This window comes from Xyrauchen texanus, chromosome 45 (genome assembly GCF_025860055.1).
Source record: "Xyrauchen texanus isolate HMW12.3.18 chromosome 45, RBS_HiC_50CHRs, whole genome shotgun sequence".
Taxonomy (NCBI): Eukaryota; Metazoa; Chordata; class Actinopteri; order Cypriniformes; family Catostomidae; genus Xyrauchen; species Xyrauchen texanus.
This window is the reverse complement of record NC_068320.1, coordinates 14,391,033-14,397,032: the sequence shown is the minus strand read 5'-3', so window position 1 is coordinate 14,397,032 and position 6,000 is coordinate 14,391,033.

Here is a 6,000-nt window from a genome sequence, read left to right as displayed (position 1 = left end):
CTTGTTAATGAGAGAGGTCAACGGAGAATGGCCAGACTGGTTCAAGCTGACGTAAAGGCTGCGGTAACTCTGTACGATTGTAGTGAGCAGAACAGCATCTCAGAATGCACAACATGTTGAACATTAAGGCGAATGGGCTACAACAGTAGATGACCATGTTGGTCACTTTATTAGGACCTTAGTGTTCCTGATAAAGTGCTCAGTGATTGTATGGTGTGCTGGATGTTGACTTACACCAGATAATGTGCAGATTATATAGATAGACTTTTTTGGCCTCAGAAATACATCTATGATGTTAACAGGACATAAAAAAGAAAGAGGAAAAAGAAAAAGGGAACAATGACTTTCTTGCTCACACACAAACACAAAAAGACATTCTTTCATGGAGTGCATATGGAGATGGAAAATCATAGAGACAATGCAGCATATGTGTCAGATGTTGGCTGCTGTTCTCTCATATGTCTATTTCCCCTGTAAATGACTAGCAACAGCATTTGACTGGATTGTGTGCTATTCTATGTGGCTCATATCATGGGAACATTCTCATTACACCTGAGAGCTGATTATCAGATTATAACAGAAGTGAGGCTTTGACTTGTTGCTATGGTAACAGTGCTAAAATGGCATCAGTATCCATGCATTTCTTGGCTAATTACTTGCACCCCATGCTCAATAATCTCAATAACTGTTTACAATACCTCAGTCATGGTGATGTGATATTTTCTTTGAAAGAGAAAAGCCTGTTCACTAATACTAAATACCACTTCAACTGAGTTAGGTTATGCTTGCCCATTTTCTCTCTATCAAACTCTGTTATTCACCATTTTTTTTGTCCAAATAAATAGTAGTTTATCAAAAGGTCTTCAGATCAGTACTACTGGCTGACTCTCTCTGATCAGGCTTTGAGCAACCATACACCCCATATAAAGCTCAATGGTGGTTGTTTTCAGTGAGGAGTCTGAGAAACGGATGGAAGAACAGAATGAAAAATAGACAGAAAAACTGCTATAATGATTGTTTAAGATGGCTGTCTGGGAAGCAAAGCACAAAAATGTGCCACTGTCCTTTTATCCAGCCATTGTTTCTTTATGTTATCCTTTTCATTAATTTAGAGTAGGGCTGTCGATTTTATGTGTTAATTCAGTGCGATTAATTATTTTTTAAATAAAAAGTAACACAATTAACCATGTCCCCAGGCTGTAATTTAAGCTTGAAGTACCACCTGTTTTCTCCAGGGGGCAGTAGGCAAAACTCCAGCTGTATAGGCAGCACGCAGCTTATACAGAACAAACCACACTTACAAGCTCATTATGAGATCACGTTCTTGCAAGAATGTAATGCATTTTAATTATCTGTATTATTATACATAATTATTGAAATATACTATTATATACAGAACTATTGTTATTTGAGGGGCTTTCTCAGCAAATATTTGTATATATGATAGTGATTAATTTGATTAATTAATCAGCATACCATGTAATTAATTAGATAAAAAAATTTAGAGCCTCACAATCCTTTAGGCACCATCAAATGTATCTTCAAAATAACAGATTAACATGCACATACATTTACTGTAGATCCTTTTCACATACCTAAATCTCCCAATGAGATACAACACAAAACACAGAACAAAAGTTCTCGCAGTCATACTGAAAAAACACCCACCTCCAAATATCACACCAAAGTTCCTCAAGCACACATGCAATTAAATCTCCACCCATCCACTGTGGTCTATACATTTGACCAAGAACAATAACTTTTTTTTTTGCAACACAATGACAGGACACATCCTCTATTACTGTAAGGAGTTTATATTTTTACTGTCTGTCTGTCTGTCTGTAATTTCCACATCCTTGAATGTCTCAAAAGGAAGGTTTTGGTAGATTCAACTCACTTTTGGGGACAGTTTTGTCCCCAACACACACTTCAGCTTATTTTCCATGTTTGTGACTCATTAGAAGTTCTTTCAAACTGCAGAAAAGCCATGGCAACACCATGACAACACCATGGCAACAATAGCCCCTGATTGCGAATCACATGGGGATTGTTGCAGCAAATGTCACAATACCTCTTGCACAATCTCAAACGGGTGAGTGTGTACATTTCTCTTTTTGGCATGAAAAACAGGACGAGGGCAAGACCAACACGTACACGTGTATGCGCAAGGGCACAAACCTTTTTTGTGATGTAGCTGCAACAAAGCATGTTCAACACTTACTGATCCAAAATATGGACTTTCTCTCGGTCTCTCTGTTTGTAGACAGTGCTGTTACCACCTGTTGTGAATCAAAGGCTTTGCTTATTGAAATAATAACTGCTGTCAATCACAAGTAAGCAGCTACAATCTGTCCTCCAATATTAATATTACAAAACATGTGGAGAATGAATCTGTGAGTGAATTTATTGGTATTCATTTGTGCCTCTACACACACACACACACACAAATATGCTGTATTTGTAGCAGTGCTGGGGAGTAGCTAACTAAATGTATTATTTATTTCCATCCGTTGTGTCAGACAATTTCTCAGCATTTTTTGTATTTTTTTAGAACCAAGTAGCTGAGTAGAAACAAGCTAATTTTTTCCATGAAGTACAGTTTGAAGTACAAAACATGAAAATGTTTTTTGCAATATTATATAGTTTGTGCAACACTGGGATAACCAGGAGTTAAAAACAGGATAACGGCAGAATGTAATTTTTAACTCTGGCTTAAGACCACTTTTAACCCTGAGTTATGAGACCCTGAACTCGAATTGTGGTGCCAAAGATTTAAGTGGGAAAAACAACAGCTTTGCTGTGTGTGTGTGTGTGTGTAGAGAGAGAGAGAGAGAGAGAGAGAGAGAGAGAGAGAGAGAGAGAGAGAGAGAGAGAGAGAGAGAGAGAGAGAGAGAGAGAGAGACTGATTTTCAGGGGTTCTGCCAGTAGCAGCAGGGATTTTACTCATGGTCTGGCAGGCACAAGTCGGCCAGTAAGATCGAGACAGTATGAAGCATTGTATGATGGGAGTGTGGGTGTGTGTAGTCATACATGTAACTGTATATGTATATATAAGGCTATAGAAACAGCCTGACCAAAATCAAACACACTGAGGATATTTTAAGTTTTCTATTTTTCTGTTTCTAATAGTTATATTAGAACCAATACAAAAAATACATATACACTTTTTGTGCTGTGCCACTACACACAGACATACTGTTCATGGGTATTTGACATGAAATACTTTGTCCTACAGTGTGACATTCTATACTCCATCTAAAACTGTATTCAACTGCATTTTGATCATTCTTTTAGAATTATTATGCATTTAGTTTTATGAACTTCAATTAACTGAGAGACTACATGGAATATTTGCACTTTTGAAAATTAATTTCAAAGCAGGACTTTCTAATAAATTAGTGACCAGTGACCAGAAAAACATGGTGACCAGTTACAGCATCTAAGGAAAAATATTAATTTCCCCTTATACATTCATATCAATTTGAACATACAATTTTTATTACATTTGTCAACTATCCAAATACACCCACCTACAATGTCAAACCTCATATATGAGTTATGAACATATTGAAGCGCTGGCGTCATTCCTGTGGGTTTTTCCCTGCAGCTACGTATAACAGGTTACGAGTCCTGAGTGTCCCATTTTTCCATGCATGTAATGCGCTCTTCACAGCAGTAATCACTGCACATTAGAGCAATCACTCCTGGCCACTGTGGTAACTATTACAATCAATGCTGCCCAGGCGTGTACAGAATCGGTAATGGATGGTGGTTTACACACATTTGAGACAACACAATCGCAATTAATGGTGTGTGACCTACAGTCCGTCTCTATGCTGCGTATTTCAACTTTATGCACATATAAAGGTTGTATTTACACTCATGGACACTTAAAAATGTTTGAATGTCATTGCATTAGATACTAAAATATCTATCAATGTGGTATGAAAATAAATGGTGCTAGACATTTTCTCAGTTTAGAGAGCTATATTGAAGCAACTGGTGCCAAGGACACTTTTTGAGATTGTAAGTCTTACCCTAACCCCTAACCTTTACCCTCAAGTTCACAAATGTGTCCTTACAGAGTAACCACAGGTGTAGTTCAACACATTAATTATAGACATATTCCACTAATGTTTGGACTAACAATGTACAAATACTTTTAATTTTGAACTAATGTATTGTTGTCAGATTTGAAAAGCCTGAATAATGTCACAAACTCACTTCAAAATGGGCACACTGCCGCTAACCCAATACAAAGCCCTGGTGCACATAATGTTCACCATCTCCATGGTCTCAAACAGCTTGGCTTGGTTTTTGCTGTAAAATGGTAATCATGCCATTCTGGGATCAATTACAATGAGGGCCCACTGCACAACTGTTGTTTATCAGAGGCTGCTTCGAGCTTGCAGGCTGAATTAATTGAACCAAAAGTACATTAGTTACTAATCGGCCCAGTGTTACTTATTGATAAGAGAGAGCTACTTTTCTAGGTCAAGACTGCTCTACTTCGAAAAATGAACAACTCTTAATGTTGTGACATACTGGGGAACCAGATGATCTGAGTACAATAACACTGTTTTTACATGAGATATACTGTATAACCAAAAAGGAAGAGTGTTTTGCATTGCACAATAAAAATAAATATTGAAAGAACAGTGCTGTCAAACTAAAGAACAACCAGTTCCTGGCCCTAAGGAAGGAAAACATAACAAATGACACTTTCAATATAATTTTTTCTTACTCCCCTGTTGACCAGCATATGTTGTGTTTTGGATGCTGGTTCACCCCACCAGGCTTGTTAACTAGCCTGATCAGAAAGTCCTCCGAGGTCAACCAACTTCACAATTAACCGTTTCAAACTGTTATGAGCATTTGTTTGTGCAGTTAGGTTTCAACCTTTGCACTAGAAGTGGATTTCACAGAATGCTGCAAGTTTGCAGCACTAAGCATATCTTACACTGCGGTCTTCACAGCAGCTCAAGCAGCCTCTTTTTCTGCATTTCTCAGTTGTCACAGGTTTGTGGTGTACTGTTCAACAGAAAACTGGAAACAGCTGAAGTGCGTTCATCAGAAGTTCTCAGAAAAACACAAGCACGTGCAGTTGTTTGTGTGTACGATTTGAGGGCTTTAAATTTACCACGTGCGTATTTATCACACTCCCTGTCTATTATGTTTTAACACTTATGCCAAACTAATAAAGATTTCTGATTAGGTTCCAGAGTATGTGCTGTATGTGGTTTCAGAGCAAGCTTTGGTGCCAAGGGTGAACAGCAAGGGGATGCTTACCAAGGGTTTGGCCTTCCTAAAACACCTCACTCCAAACCAGGAATATTGTGCCCTTTTTGAGCCAGAGAAAAGAAAATTATAGCACTCTTCCAAGAGCTTTTAAACATATAGAGTCATGGAATAATAATACAAAATAATAATAATAACCCCCCATCTGCCATTGGTCAAACAGCCCCAGTCCTGCCCCATGTTCACGCCATTGGTTGAACCAATGTTGTTGTGTTGGGCTGGTCGGTATACACAAATATACAATGCAAGTCAATGGGTTTCAACACTTTTAAGCTCCAAAAAGGACATAAAGATCCATAGACTTGAGTGTTTTAATCCGTGTCTAATGAAGTGATTCGATTGGCTTTGGGTGAGAAATAAACTAAACTGTAACTCCTTAATCTTGCCATCTGCAGTCTCCTAGGCACGATCATGATTTGAAGATCAATTACATTTCCTCATGCTTGACGAATGAGCAAAGCGTGAGAACAGTGCTCAGCTCACATGCCATTAAAGTATTTAAACATTGAAAATATTACATGAAAAAAGCTTTGAAAATACTAAAAATAGAACAGCTGTATATGGTGGTAAGAGAGAGGGTGTGTATATGTGTTTGTGTGTTTTCCTATCCATTACGTTTTTTTGAGGTTGGTAAACTTTTTTCCCCTCTGAGTAAGCAGTTAACCAAAAATGCCACAGGCCAGTGACCTTCTGAGAGAGACA